This window comes from Rhipicephalus microplus, chromosome 2, assembly GCF_043290135.1.
Source record: "Rhipicephalus microplus isolate Deutch F79 chromosome 2, USDA_Rmic, whole genome shotgun sequence".
In the NCBI taxonomy this organism is placed as follows: domain Eukaryota; kingdom Metazoa; phylum Arthropoda; class Arachnida; order Ixodida; family Ixodidae; genus Rhipicephalus; species Rhipicephalus microplus.
Genome location: NC_134701.1, coordinates 157428539 through 157441812, shown reverse-complemented (window position 1 = coordinate 157441812; position 13274 = coordinate 157428539). Strand labels below are relative to the sequence as shown.

At 46.3% G+C, this 13274-nt stretch overlaps 1 protein-coding gene across 4 annotated transcripts in view; it reads right to left on the bottom strand.

The window, feature by feature from the left end:
* The window catches only part of LOC119170652 (CD151 antigen), a 264301-nt gene that overhangs the window by 119981 nt on the left and 131046 nt on the right, over nucleotides 1-13274 (bottom strand). Inside the window, exon 1 of one of the 4 annotated variants that reach the window (XM_075886955.1) lies at nucleotides 12131-12149. The exons of the other annotated variants lie outside the window; for them this stretch is intronic. The gene's annotated coding sequence lies outside the window, so the exon portion shown is untranslated. Of the gene's footprint in view, nucleotides 1-12130; nucleotides 12150-13274 lie in introns of those variants that run through there. 4 annotated transcript variants of the gene reach the window in all.

The following is a 13274-nucleotide window of genomic DNA, read 5'->3' as shown; positions in this document are numbered from 1 at the left end:
TTTCATAATAAGACAGATATTGGCCATAGGGCTGCAACTGAACCTTGTAGGAAAGACTTCTGGATGTTGTCTGTAGTTAAAGTATTCTCTAAAACGACAGACGACACCCAACTGTTCATGAAGTGACAGATATCGGTCATAATATTAGAACTGAAACCTCAATACAAGACTTCTGAATGTTGTCTTTAGTCAAAGTATTCTCTAAAACGACAGATGACACCCAACTGTTCATGAAGTGACAGATATCGGTCATAATATTATAACTGAAACCTCAATACAAGACTTCTGGACGTTGTCTTTAGTCAAAGTATTCTCTAGAACGACAGACGACACCCAACTGTTCATGAAATGACAGATATCGGTCATAATATTATAACTGAAACCTTAATACAAGACTTCTGGACGTTGTCTTTAGTCAAAGTATTCTCTTGAACGACAGACGACACACAACTGTTCATGAAGTGACAGATATCGGTCATAATACTATAACTGAAACCTCAATACAAGACTTCTGGACGTTGTCTTTAGTCAAAGTATTCCCTAGAACCACAGACGACAATCAACTGTTCATGAAGTCACAAATATCGGTCATAACATTAGAACTGAAACCTTAATGCAAGACTTCTGGACGTTGTCTTTAGTCAAAGTATTCTCTAAAACGACAGACAACACCCAACTGTTCATGAAGTGACAGATATCGGTCATAATATTAGAACTGAAACCTCAATACAAGACTTCTGAACGTTGTCTTTAGTCAAAGTATTCTCTAGAACGACAGACGACACCCAACTGTTCATGAAGTGACAGATATCGGTCATAATATTAGAACTAAAACCTCAATACAAGACTTCTGAACGTTGTCTTTAGTCAAAGTATTCTCTAGAACGACAGACGACACCCAACTGTTCATGAAGTGACAGATATCGGTCATAATATTAGAACTAAAACCTCAATACAAGACTTCTGAACGTTGTCTTTAGTCAAAGTATTCTCTAGAACGACAGACGACACCCAACTGTTCATGAAGTGACAGATATCGGTCATAATATTAGAACTAAAACCTCAATACAAGACTTCTGGAAGTTGTCTTTAGTCAAAGTATTCTCTAAAACGACAAACGACACCCAATTGTTCATGAAGTCACAGATATCGGTCATTATTATAGAACTGAAACCTGTAAGGAAGACTTCTGAATGTTATCTTTAGTCAAAGTATTCTCTAAAACGACAAACGACACCGAACTGTTCATGAAGTCACAGATATCAGTCATAATATTGGAACGGAACCCTGTATGGAAGACTTTTGAACGTTGTCTGCAGCCGAAATGGCCTGCAGCCAAAATGAACGTTGTCTGCAGCCGAAACAACGCACACCCTACTCTTCATGATGTGACGGATTTAGGTCATGAGGCTGTAATTGTGCCCTGTTCAGAGGGCTTTGAATGATAAGCGTATTGGAAATATCCTGTCATGCAAGAAACCGCATCTGGCTCTTAATGATACAACAGATACTGTCATAAGAATGGAACCAAGCACTACGTAGAATGCCTCTGGGCATTTTTTGTAGTCAAAATATGCTCTAATGCAACTAACTGTACTTGAAGTTTTCATAATAAGACAGATATTGGCCATAGGGCTGCAACTGAACCTTGTAGGAAAGACTTCTGGATGTTGTCTGTAGTTAAAGTATTCTCTAAAACGACAAACCGCGTCTAACTCTTCATGAAGTCACAGATATCAGTCATAATACTGGAACTGAACCCTGCATGGAAGGCAGCCAAAATGTTCTCCAATGCAATAAATATACCCGACACATCACGATGCAACAGATATTAGCGACTAGATTGGAACCGAGCACAGCGTTGAACACTTTCGGATGGTATATTTATTTATTTTCAAATACAGCTGCTCACTGTGAGGCTACTGCAAAAGTGGCATACATATATACAAAATGAAAGAATATAAACAGTAATATCACATTAAGTGTGCCAAGGTAAACAAATATCACTACCCTTGAGTGCACCCCTGTAATAAATGAGAGAAATAGGACATTATTATAATACAAGTGCCTCCAAAAAGTCAGACACACTGGGATTAGGAATCAAACCAAGTAGATCAATCCAGTGTTTGATAACTTTATTTGAACGTGTTAGAGAACTCTACAAATGACTTCTAAGCTGGGTGGTAATTGCGGATCAGTGCTGTGTTGAAGACTTCAGCACTTTGCTGGTAGTTTAAATATCCTTTAACATCTACAAAATGCATCTGACACTTCTTGATGAGACAGACATTGGTTTTGAGATTACAGCCAAGCACTGTGGCTTTAGCATATCATTAATTGTCAAAATACACTATAATGCAATAAAGCATGCCAAAAATTTTTGATGGGACAGATACTGATCAAAGGATTGCACCAGAGCACCGTACAGAAGTTTTGGCAAGTTTTCCAACAGAACTACACAGAATATGCTTAAGTGAATGCGTATATATAATCCAAGTTAATGCATATACTAAAAAACCGAACAGAAATGAAGGACTCCTTGGAAACACATACAAATATTCAATGTTCAGAACCATCGAATATATTGAGCTCATTACAGTCTGGAGGCACAGATAAATACAAGCACAGCTCTGAAAGGACTCATAAGTCACATGAGGTACTTTTTGCATTTCTTCTACACAAAGTGCAGTACCATACTAGTGTACCTTCATTCATTCTGTGCATACATGTGGTGATCTTCTCTTCCCACAATCGTGTCATCGTGCAGCTGATTTCAAATCAGGTGCTTCTCACAAGGTTTTCAGTTATCTGTCCAGCTGTAAACAGATCGCGCGTTATGTTATAGTAAACTGTAAAATGACGGAGAAGCGCCATTGTATGCCTATAGCTATGAGTATCAGAATGAACTACAAATTAAGAATGTGTGTGTTAGAATGCCTCCAAACAACGTATGTGCTACTGAGCGTAGCACAGAAGCAGAAGAAGCGAGAAGTGAAATAGCAGGCAATACCAGCAGCACTTAATCATGCAACTTTCTTTTTCGATCACCACAGCGACGCACGCTCGAGTTTCTGTCTTGTACGTGAATGGAAATGAGACCGCTGACAGCCCAGTGTGTCAGCGTCGCTGGTACCCGACACGAAGTTGCATCTCACTGCTACCAACCAGCGCACGCTTATGATTAGCTTGGCAACACACAAAAACGATTAGCACCGAAGCCAACGAATGTTTCCGCGTCATACAATTCGCGAATACACTTATATAAGTACGTACGTTTTCACATCACGGAAATGTGTTGGCTAGTGCGAGGTTCGCTTTCAGCGATGATGAATATTGATGTTGAAAACAAACACAAACACAGTGCAGATAAAAACTCCTCCATATGACCTACGCGATATTTCGGTCGTCGTATATGGTGTCTATGTTGCGACGGAAACTACCGTAGAGTTTTTTTCAGCCGATGTGCCTCGCATGTGCTGGTTCATACGAACTAGATGGTAGAGGCCTGCGCTGGATGCAGATGACACCGATCTGAATTGCCTCCGCGGTAGGCGAGGGCTCACGCTCAAACCTTCGAACCTCCGAAGTATGTTCGCACTCGTTTTTAGCACAGAAAGTCACAGATGAAAGCACAAGAACACCGACATGCTCCTTTCGCTCGGCCGACGATCGCACAGGGGTCCGGCGCTAGCATAGCCGGCCGGCATTCGCTGGATTTGTCGGCGTCGCTCGAACTCGGCACGAAACCGCGTCACGCTGGTAGCACTCGCAGTCGTTCGTCGTTTCGTTGTCGTTCTAGATTACGAAGCGGTCATTCAGGAACGTTAGGAGTAGTTTTCATGCTTGCTTTCAGCACTCGGCTGTGCCTTCGAAGCGGCGGCCATTAGGCACAGCATTCGGAGTCATCGCGGCCTCTGGTTGGTTGGCGCGCGGCCTCGTTGGCGCCGCTGTACGCGTGGTGACGTAGCGTACGCGAGGCGAAATATCAAGCCCGGCTTGATCCCTCGCGCCTGCTCGCGTATTCCCCTCCGAAGCCGACGCCGAGAGGCGCATTTGACGCTTTTGACGCGTAGACGCGAGCGAACGCGTGCCAGTGGTTGGCACTTTAGGAAGCCAACGCACGGCGCGTTGGGTACATAACGGCCGAGGCTGTCACGCTCAGCATTAGCTTACCGTACGCAACAACCAAAACGTGCAGTGCGTTTCGGCGTAAACAGCCTTAGCCGATGGACGCGGCCTTTTTTCGCAGCAGCCATGCCGTCGACGCTCGCAGCCGTCGAGATCTCACGAGACGGCCGCCGGTGAGGTGCGTAACGGCCGTAGCGGGCGCAACGTAAGCGCCGAGGTCTAGCGTGCTCGTTTCTTGCGCGCGCAAACGCACGCATCTCTCTCAGGTTCAGCGCATGCGCAGTTGTGCTTAGTCGCACCCGTTGCGTATGCAAGGCCTTAGCACGCAATGAACTAAGACTGTCTAACGACTCCAGAATCGGAGGCACTTCTGCGTTAGGTGCCGCAAGATTTCGGTAGGAAGCGGGGACGGATCAATACATTGATTCAGAAGGAAAAGGAGAACATCGTAGAATCATTGACGGTGCAACGCGTTAGATACGTACACGTAGAAGAAAAGGACACAGCGGACGAGTGAACTTGTTTTTGAAAAAGAAAGGACATGTATAAATATCAATAAGTCATCGAAACTGTGGGCACATACCCACGTGTTGCAACACATTATGGATCATGTCTTGTCCGCACCTAACCCGTTGCGCTGTCAATTATCCTACGATGAACATCAACCAACTTGCTCAACTCGCGATTATGCATTAGCATGGAAAATAAGCATGACTTTCCCTTCTGAGTCGTCTCAAGCGGATGCATGTGGGAAAATATATTTTATTATTATTATTACTATTATTATTACAATCTTGTAGCAGTGGGTAGCCAACTTATCCAACGGTTGTCAAGGTCTGCCACACCCAATAGTATGCTAATAAATGCGGTAGGCTTCACACCATGTGTGGTGTTCTATCTCAGCTCATTAGCGTCGTAAAGCGTTTATTTCATGCGTCGTAGTGAAGGGCTCCACATTCATTTTAACTGCCTTTACAGGAATTTGCCGCAAGGTCAGCTAGACCCAGTAGTATGATAACAAATGCGGTAGCCTTCACACCACGTATACGGTGGTGTATCTCAGCTTCCTAGCGTCGTAAAGCGTATAATTTATGCGTCGTCAAGAAAGGTTTTACATTCCTTTCAACTGCCTTAACATAAATTTGCCGACGCGCTCCCCAGTCGCACGAGAATTTTTGCATTTTTCCCTCGTCGGATCGGGACCGACTCACGGCTATGAATTAAAATTGCGGCCTTGATGTCAGCGAAAGAAAGCACTCTCGTTTTTAAACGGGACATTGAGGGCAATGGAAATGAGAGCTGGCTTAGAGAAGCAATATAAAAGTACCTTACTTTACTGCCGCAAGTTACCAGCAAAAGATGCAAGCAGTTTAGAACACCAACCGCTGAGTAGTAGAGGAAATTGCAAGTCACTAACAAAAACAATTAAATTAATTACATTCAGCGGTTTTGCTTGTGAAACAACACAGTGATTACGAAACACACCGTAGAACGGGACTCCGAAATATTTTCACCATCTTCATTCTTGTGGCATATCCTTATTGACGTTTGATAGCACTCTGACTGTGTCTGAAAGGAGTTGAATTCAGCAGCTTTAAAGCTCGACGATAAGGACGTGTAGTACGCAAGTCCTCTTCCTCCTTGATAATCATAATTCATCCGGTTTACTTTAGTAACGCTTAGTTGTTATATTACATGCTTTTCAAGAGCCTCCGGAGCGCTCGAAATCGACCAATCAAATATTTCGTAAGTACACATACAGTCGTATTCGCACTTTACTCTCCATAGAAATGCGGCCGCCGTGGCCGGAATTTGAACCAGCTCCATCGAGATTAACGACAGCGCGACGCCATGGCCATCAACACTCCACGACGTGTCACAAAAACAAGCTGCACTCACTTAAGTAGAGTATTCCAAGTTATCTACACAGTCCTGCAAGCGTTCAAACACGGGAGAGACAGCAGAAAAGAGGAAGTCTCTCCTCGATGATTCACTTGGAGGCGCGTGGCCCGTCTGCCGCTGGTGCTATCTTAAGCCGTGAGATAGGGTCGTCAATCCCACATGGATACGAACACTCCTGGCCACTTCCGCATCTACAAGCACGGTCAACCTTGCTTTTCGCTCTTAATTCTGTGCGGCGAAGCACCAAGGCCGCGTCGCGCTGCGTGCTGCAGATGCGAGAGACGGCGGTGAAAAGCCGTGCCCAATCAGCCTGGGTGGCCATCCACCGACCGCGATGAGGGAAACCCGCCGGGCAAGACGGTGCATTTAAAGAACGATGAAGGTCGCGGCGGTATAGCGAGGTGTTACGTCACTCATCAGAGATGCACCTTTTCCGGGGGGAAATGAGGCGCTTGTTGTGTGTGAAGCCAAGCGCGTAACACATTTTGACGCTGTGCAGGATCACTTGTACTGGACGATGGACCGAACAGAAAAGGACGGTTTGTTTGGAGAGTCGGTTCATCAATTATACTTGAAGGAACTCAGTGCGAGAAGGAGAAAATGAAGAGAAGGAAACGACGCGCAAAAATGCGAAGCTATACGTCCACTTACAGGCTGTTTTATCGGTGAGGATGAAGGCATGGAAATGCGCCGACTGCGCCCTTTCCTGGAAGGTACGCGAAATGCCCACTACTGAGTGCTAACACACACATTCAGACGTAACACTCCGAAAGTTCGATAAGTAAATTTTGGCTAAGTGCCGATACAGCCAAAACAGCGATAATGCCGCCCCCCTCCTCCACCTTCCGGCTTACTATACGAAGAGGGAAGCATGTGAGGCCAGTGATGCTGACTTCACATGCTTCGTCGCGTACCGAAATGGTGGCTCACAACGCGTGGAGCTAAGTGCGTGGACTTAACCGCCTGTTCATATCTGTTCGCGTGTATACACACCACGTCACTGATGGTCAACAAGCGCATAAACGCGAAGTAACAGGTGGACGCGCTTCGCACTATCCGTCCCTTGGCACGCGTGTGCGCAGTTTTGCCATCGACTGGTTTTACCTACCACAGCACTCTTTAGCATTCTCATTAGTTGGGGTTTTCCCGTCTTCTCTGGAGGTGGCATAAACACCGTATACCGCAGTACTAAATTAGCGCACGGCAACTAATGAACTGCACAGATACAAACGAAGCCCTGCCACTAAGGGGAAAAAAGAGCTACCACTGTAGTCTTTAGCATTCTCAGTAGTTGGGGTGTTCCCGTCTTCTCTGGAGGTGGCATAAACACCGTAGAGCGGTACTAAATAAGCGCACGACAACTAATCAACTGCAAAGATACAAACGAAGCACTGCTCCAAAGGAAAGAAGTGTGCGCTCGGTCTCTCCGGCTTTTACGACAGGTCGCCAATCTTGTCTACGGAGAGTTACCAACAAATTGAGTCGTTATTCGCAGCATCGTTTTATCGTACCCTCTATTCTGACAAGCATTTCGTGACTGTGCAATAAATGAAGTGCGTGCGTTCCTTTGTTGTTCATTCGTACTCGTTCTATATATAGTATACGCACCTTTCAAATATCCTCAGTATGCGGTACCCAACAACACATTTCCTACAGTTTACTTCTACGGCCCTCTTCTTATCTCTCTTATTCATCTATCTGCAGCACCTAGTCATCGAAGCGGCTCTTCGAAATGAGTTCGAAAGTAATATAGCCACAATGCCAGAACTTCTAAGGGTAACGTAAAGCAGGACAATCCACAGGACCATGCAACCAAGAGATCCTGGAATACCCGTAGGGTATCTTATGAAGCTGCCTGAGCCGACTCTCTCACTCCTCTATTTCTTCGCAGTCGATGTACGGATCCGTCCTCCTCACTCATCCCTTCCGGAGGCTTTCTGTACTTAACGCGGTCTTACACGGCCTCCGTGATCGGCCCTTCTTTTAAGAAGAAGGCTTCATGTGACGTCGTAGTGATGTAACGATAACGCGATGACGACGTCACACGTTAGGGTGATTTGTGCTGTCGTCACATGCTGACAATTTTTTTTACGCCACTGGTGTCGACACCGCCAACGCCGAAAGTCAATTGACGAGGCATTTCAGGCTTTTGACTTAATAGAAAGCAACACAAAACATTTACCACTGCTGTATGCAATCATCACAGAAGAAAACGACCTTAATAAGCAGCTGGTTTGAGCCGAAGACAAACACAAAAAAAAGCTCTCATTGTTTGCTGGGCGGTCCGGGCCCAGTACAGCGAGCTGAAATCGCGCAATTACCTGCTTGGTAATACAGTGTGTACAGACGTCTTGAAGAAAAGCTCTGGCGCGATTTTATACCTGTGGTCGTTCGTCAGCCATGCGAGGAACTCGTGCCGCGACATACAGCGACTGCAGGAGTGTGCAAGACCATGACGAACGCACGTGCATGTCGAACAACCTATGTCGGCGGGCATGGCTCTGATCGTCTCAGTTCGCAAGCGAGGACGAAATACCGTCTATATGTGGCGTCAAATCTACCAACAGTGCGAAGGAGGAACTGCGCGACGCACCGCCAGATCTGGAAGGCAATGCAACTTGAACCATTGCGAGTTGCACGGCGGTACATGACGAAGGCACTATAGGACTCGTGGTGTGGTCCAGGGTGCTAGTAGAAATGTCGGACAGAGCTAAGCGGCTGGCTTCTATTACTAGTGCCGCCCAAAAGCGCAGCCCACGGAGTATTAGCCAAAAAATGAATAAATGGATGAATTCACAATCCCCTCAAATTTAATTTCCACGGCATATAGGACTATTTTTTACCCTGGCGATGGCCGTATGTACTAACTTTCCTGTCTCACCGCTTCAATCGGAAATTTGTAAGCGTTCGACTAGCTCACTTGACGTGACAATCCAATTAAGCCTCCCGGTGCATGGTTACTGCGTCTTTAGACGGTTAATTGGGAATCCACTAAACTTATTAGTATCATTCTCTATTGTAAGCATCTGTGCGATCATCATCTATCACATTCTAAGTCTCAAATCCCTCCACCTTCAAGAAGAGCCCGAGTACGCACCTGCTGAAGTCATATAGGGTAAATGTGTTCTCTCACCACAATAGGCTCCCGACAAATCGTTATTTCCCCATAAGCAAGACAAATTTTGTTCTATGTTTACATAAAGGAATTTAAAATTGTTTTGCCGCGAACCATCATTCGTCCACGATAGTATGTCCATTCATCGACCATGCACATATCCGTATTTCAAAATATGAGCACCTCTCGTTGTCCATTTCACTCTAATCCTTCCGTTCTACCCATTTTATTTTTTGTCTCTCCAGCGAACACAGTATTCGCCATTGTTGTGCATCTCACAAGCAGTCACGGTCGGCCACGCGCGTAATAGCGCTCGCATATATCTACGGGCACAAACACAACAAACATATATTGCATGGGCGACGGCATAGCCCGAAGTGCCCATTGTTCCGCTCCAAATGGCGTCAGATATACGGAGGGCGTACTTGGCAGGGGCCTTGTATATATAGCATGCGCCATTGCACCCTTCTTGAGCCTCGACCGCCCATGAGAGGACCTGCGCGTTCACCTTCCTAAACTCAGCGGGTGACGACGCAGTTGGCGTGGCCTTCTCAGGTCGGCCGTTGTGGCGGTAGTGCATTGTGCACGTGGACATTATGATCACGAAGCGGCAATGAGAGCCACTACCATACAGCGGCCCGCCTGGGCACTGCACATCTGCTTTCTTCTATGTCACTACCCTAAAATTTGTGCGTTAATAATGCAGAGGAGAGCAGCAACAATTGCGAACATCCTATGCATAACAGTTCTGACGGGATAGAGGCGTACTTTAATAATACTTGCTGGGCGAGGAGCCGGTATTCAAGCACATACGCCATTTTTTTTCGGCACCCAAGTGTAAAGTAAATGAATCCTTTGCAAGACGATTCCTTTACTTCCCACTGTGGAAATAAAAAAATCGTATGTGGGAGTAGCAGTGGCTTTCCGTGTGAGTCTTCCTCGTCTAACCTTACATTTCTGTCTCCCAGTGAAACTAGACGAACAAATATGCCAGGATCACAGGCCCATCGCAGTGCATCGAGCTGTTGATTCAGCGGTACCGTCATCCCTGGCGGAACGAGCTCTTTTTTTTTTTAGTTCCCCCACTGCATCAATATACAATAAACAAAATCGTGCATTTGTACTTCCTCCATGAAACGCTAAAGGAATTAACCTATGATGCGGACCATATCTACCGCTGCAAGTCACGCGGCCTGGTGCGCTATAAGTTTTAGACGCCGCATGTGGCGTCGACGAGCCGCCTGTAGCCCAGGGCACATTCATGAAAGGTGTACGGTATCAGGTCTTCTTCCCGCACTGGCGCTTGGCAAAAGGCGCAACTCGGAGTTCTTTCGTGTATATCCTCACAGCCGCACTCATCACGTGAACTTTTCGAACTGATACCACCACTTGGTGAATAAGTCCACTCAGAAGATTGTGACCAATCAAGCGGAGCTATGACAGCTAGCTCACGTGGTTGTCCAATTTTTTTTTTTACCAACGACCGTGCACAGCGTCAGAAGATGGCATCTGGAGCAGTGGTATGTGGGATACAGGACAGTTACAAGACTGCATGCGGCATCTGCCGTAGCATAAGCCGCAACACCAGACTGGCGAATCGAGCACACTCAGACTGAGCCAGATTAGTTGAAGCACAACAATGAAATTTGCGAAGCTTAAGCAATGCGCAGCTTGGAGCAGCTATCTACGCGTAACACAAGAAGCGTATACGAAGGGAACAGTGAAGGCACGCTTCAACGAATTCAGCGTTTGCATTCTGGGCGCACAATTCAACACTGCAATGTTGGGCATATTCTTGCAGCTATAAGCTCATTGGGCAGGCCTAACTACCCCCTACGGTGAGTAGACGGGAGACGTGAAGATTGCGAATTGAACAATGTGAAAGAGTTTGGTCATGTCGAGAACAGCCCGATCGGCCACACCCCATACGAGAAAGCGCACCAAATGCTTCAATGATCAGGAGGGGTTAAGTCAAAACATATAATTAAGCTAGCCGCATGCAAATCTAGATGCCGCTCACGGCCTCCTCGTTCTGCAAGAATACTGTATATTTCTCGAGACTGGCGCCAACCTTCTATGTCTCTTCAAGTTTTGTATCGCGGCTTTTTTCACCGAGCGTTGACAGTGCATAATTATGGACCTGCGTGACTTCCCCAGTATAAAGTCGTCAACTGTACCTATGTGTGTTCCATTTGCACAGCTTGCACCGACAACGAGCTAATATCCGCGTTCCCAGAAGGAATTCTCCTGGAGCATCGCCGGTATGATTATGGTGGATCGCGCAAGAGGCTGCGTATACTTCCTACCTCGATCTCGATCGCTGTGTCTCTCCTCTGCGTCATGCACCCACCGGCAGCAAGCAACCCACCGTTCAATGGCAGGCGGTGTTTGCACCCGACCCTCTTATTAGACTCTCGATAAGATCATGAAGACGTGGCCCTCAAGGTGCGTCTTTAAAGACTGCATTGTCAAGCACGTAAACACACGCAGACCAGCAACGCAGGTCCCATGGATATTTTTTTAGTAGTATTCAAAGAAGACACCCCCTCTATCTTGCCGTGCTTGATCGTGAGAAAAACGGAGGACGAGCGCGCGAGGTTTCAAGTGCCCACAAAAGACCGATAATATATATATATATATATATATATATATATATATATATATATATATGTGTGTGTGTGTGTGTGCGTGCGTGCGTGCGTGTGTGTGTGTGTGTGTGTGTGTGTGTGTGTGTGTGTGTGTGTGTGTGTGTGTGTGTGTGTGTGTGTGTGTGTGTGTGTGTGTGTGTGTGTGTGTGTGTGTGTGTGTGTGTGTGTGTGTGTGTGTGTGTGTGTGTGTGTGTGTGTGTGTGTGTGTGTGTGTGTGTGTAACCGTACACCACGAAAAAGCGCAGGATAGTTATATAGCGCGCTGTACCGGGAACTATACTCTTTCTGCCATACTGGCGTTTTCAAAGATACCGAAATTTTGAATTTGGATATATACCGGATAACGACGTGAAGACTGGACCCGCGATGCTACGCAGGATGACCCAAGCTTCTCGGGAACACGAGTTAGCTCCGAGCTTCCACTACGGCGGTCATAACAAGAAGACAGTGCGGAACGTGTGAATACAGCGTTGAGAAAAAAAAAAAGAGTCACGATAAGGCGCGCGGTGCGAGAAACGCATGTGCGGCACTTGCGGCACTCTTCAAACCAGCAACGCGAGCGAACGCGTCAGCGCTGCCAATCTGTCAACACTTCAACAATGCAGCGACGTCAGCCTCACTTCTAGTACACTGCCTGACTGCAGTGGTGCTATGCTGTTGCCAAGTGAATGTCGCGCCACTCACAGGCGCGTTCGTGGGCGCATGCTCTCTTTTTGACGAGTATAAATTGTTCCATTTATTCTAGAAGGCAATAAGGGCAGAAACGCAGCACTCTCGTGCAGAACGTTTCGCTTCCTTCGACACCACAAAAAGTACAAACAAAGAACTTAAAATTATTGCTGTTATTTACAATCGGCGACTGAATATTATTATGCAGTAATAAATCGATAGGAATAGCCCCTCTGCAAACTACAGCAACTGTTCTCGCCGCAAGTGTCCCCAGAGGCGCTTGCTTGATTCAAGGTGGTCCCGCGCCACTGCGAGCGAAACATCGTGACCGCTACGAAATTGAACGGGACGTCGTAGCTATACGCCATTCCTTTAATTCTTCAGGCATGTCAGCAACATCTGTGCATATAGGCTCATATATTACTTGTGCTGCTTAATGGCATTGTGGCGTGAGCACTGCTTCTCGATAGTAGCAAACCTGGAGGGCGGACTCGATCTTCACCGGGGACGTCTGTCAATCAAACTGCATCATGAGCGAAATCGGGTACAATCGTTGTTGATGCTGAGAAGGCCGATGTGACTGCTAAGGAGCACTATCTGCAGGAAGGCAACCTGCCTGCTCGTATGATGTATAACCAACGGAAGCGTGGTGTTTTGGTTTAGGTAATAAACAATATGTGGAGTTCCACGTCCCAAAACTAAGTTATGCTTATTGGAGACACCGTAGTGGAGGGTTCGGGAAATTTCGATTATGTGGTGTTTTTTATCGTGCACTGACATCGCGCAGTACACGAGCCTGCACCATTTCGCCT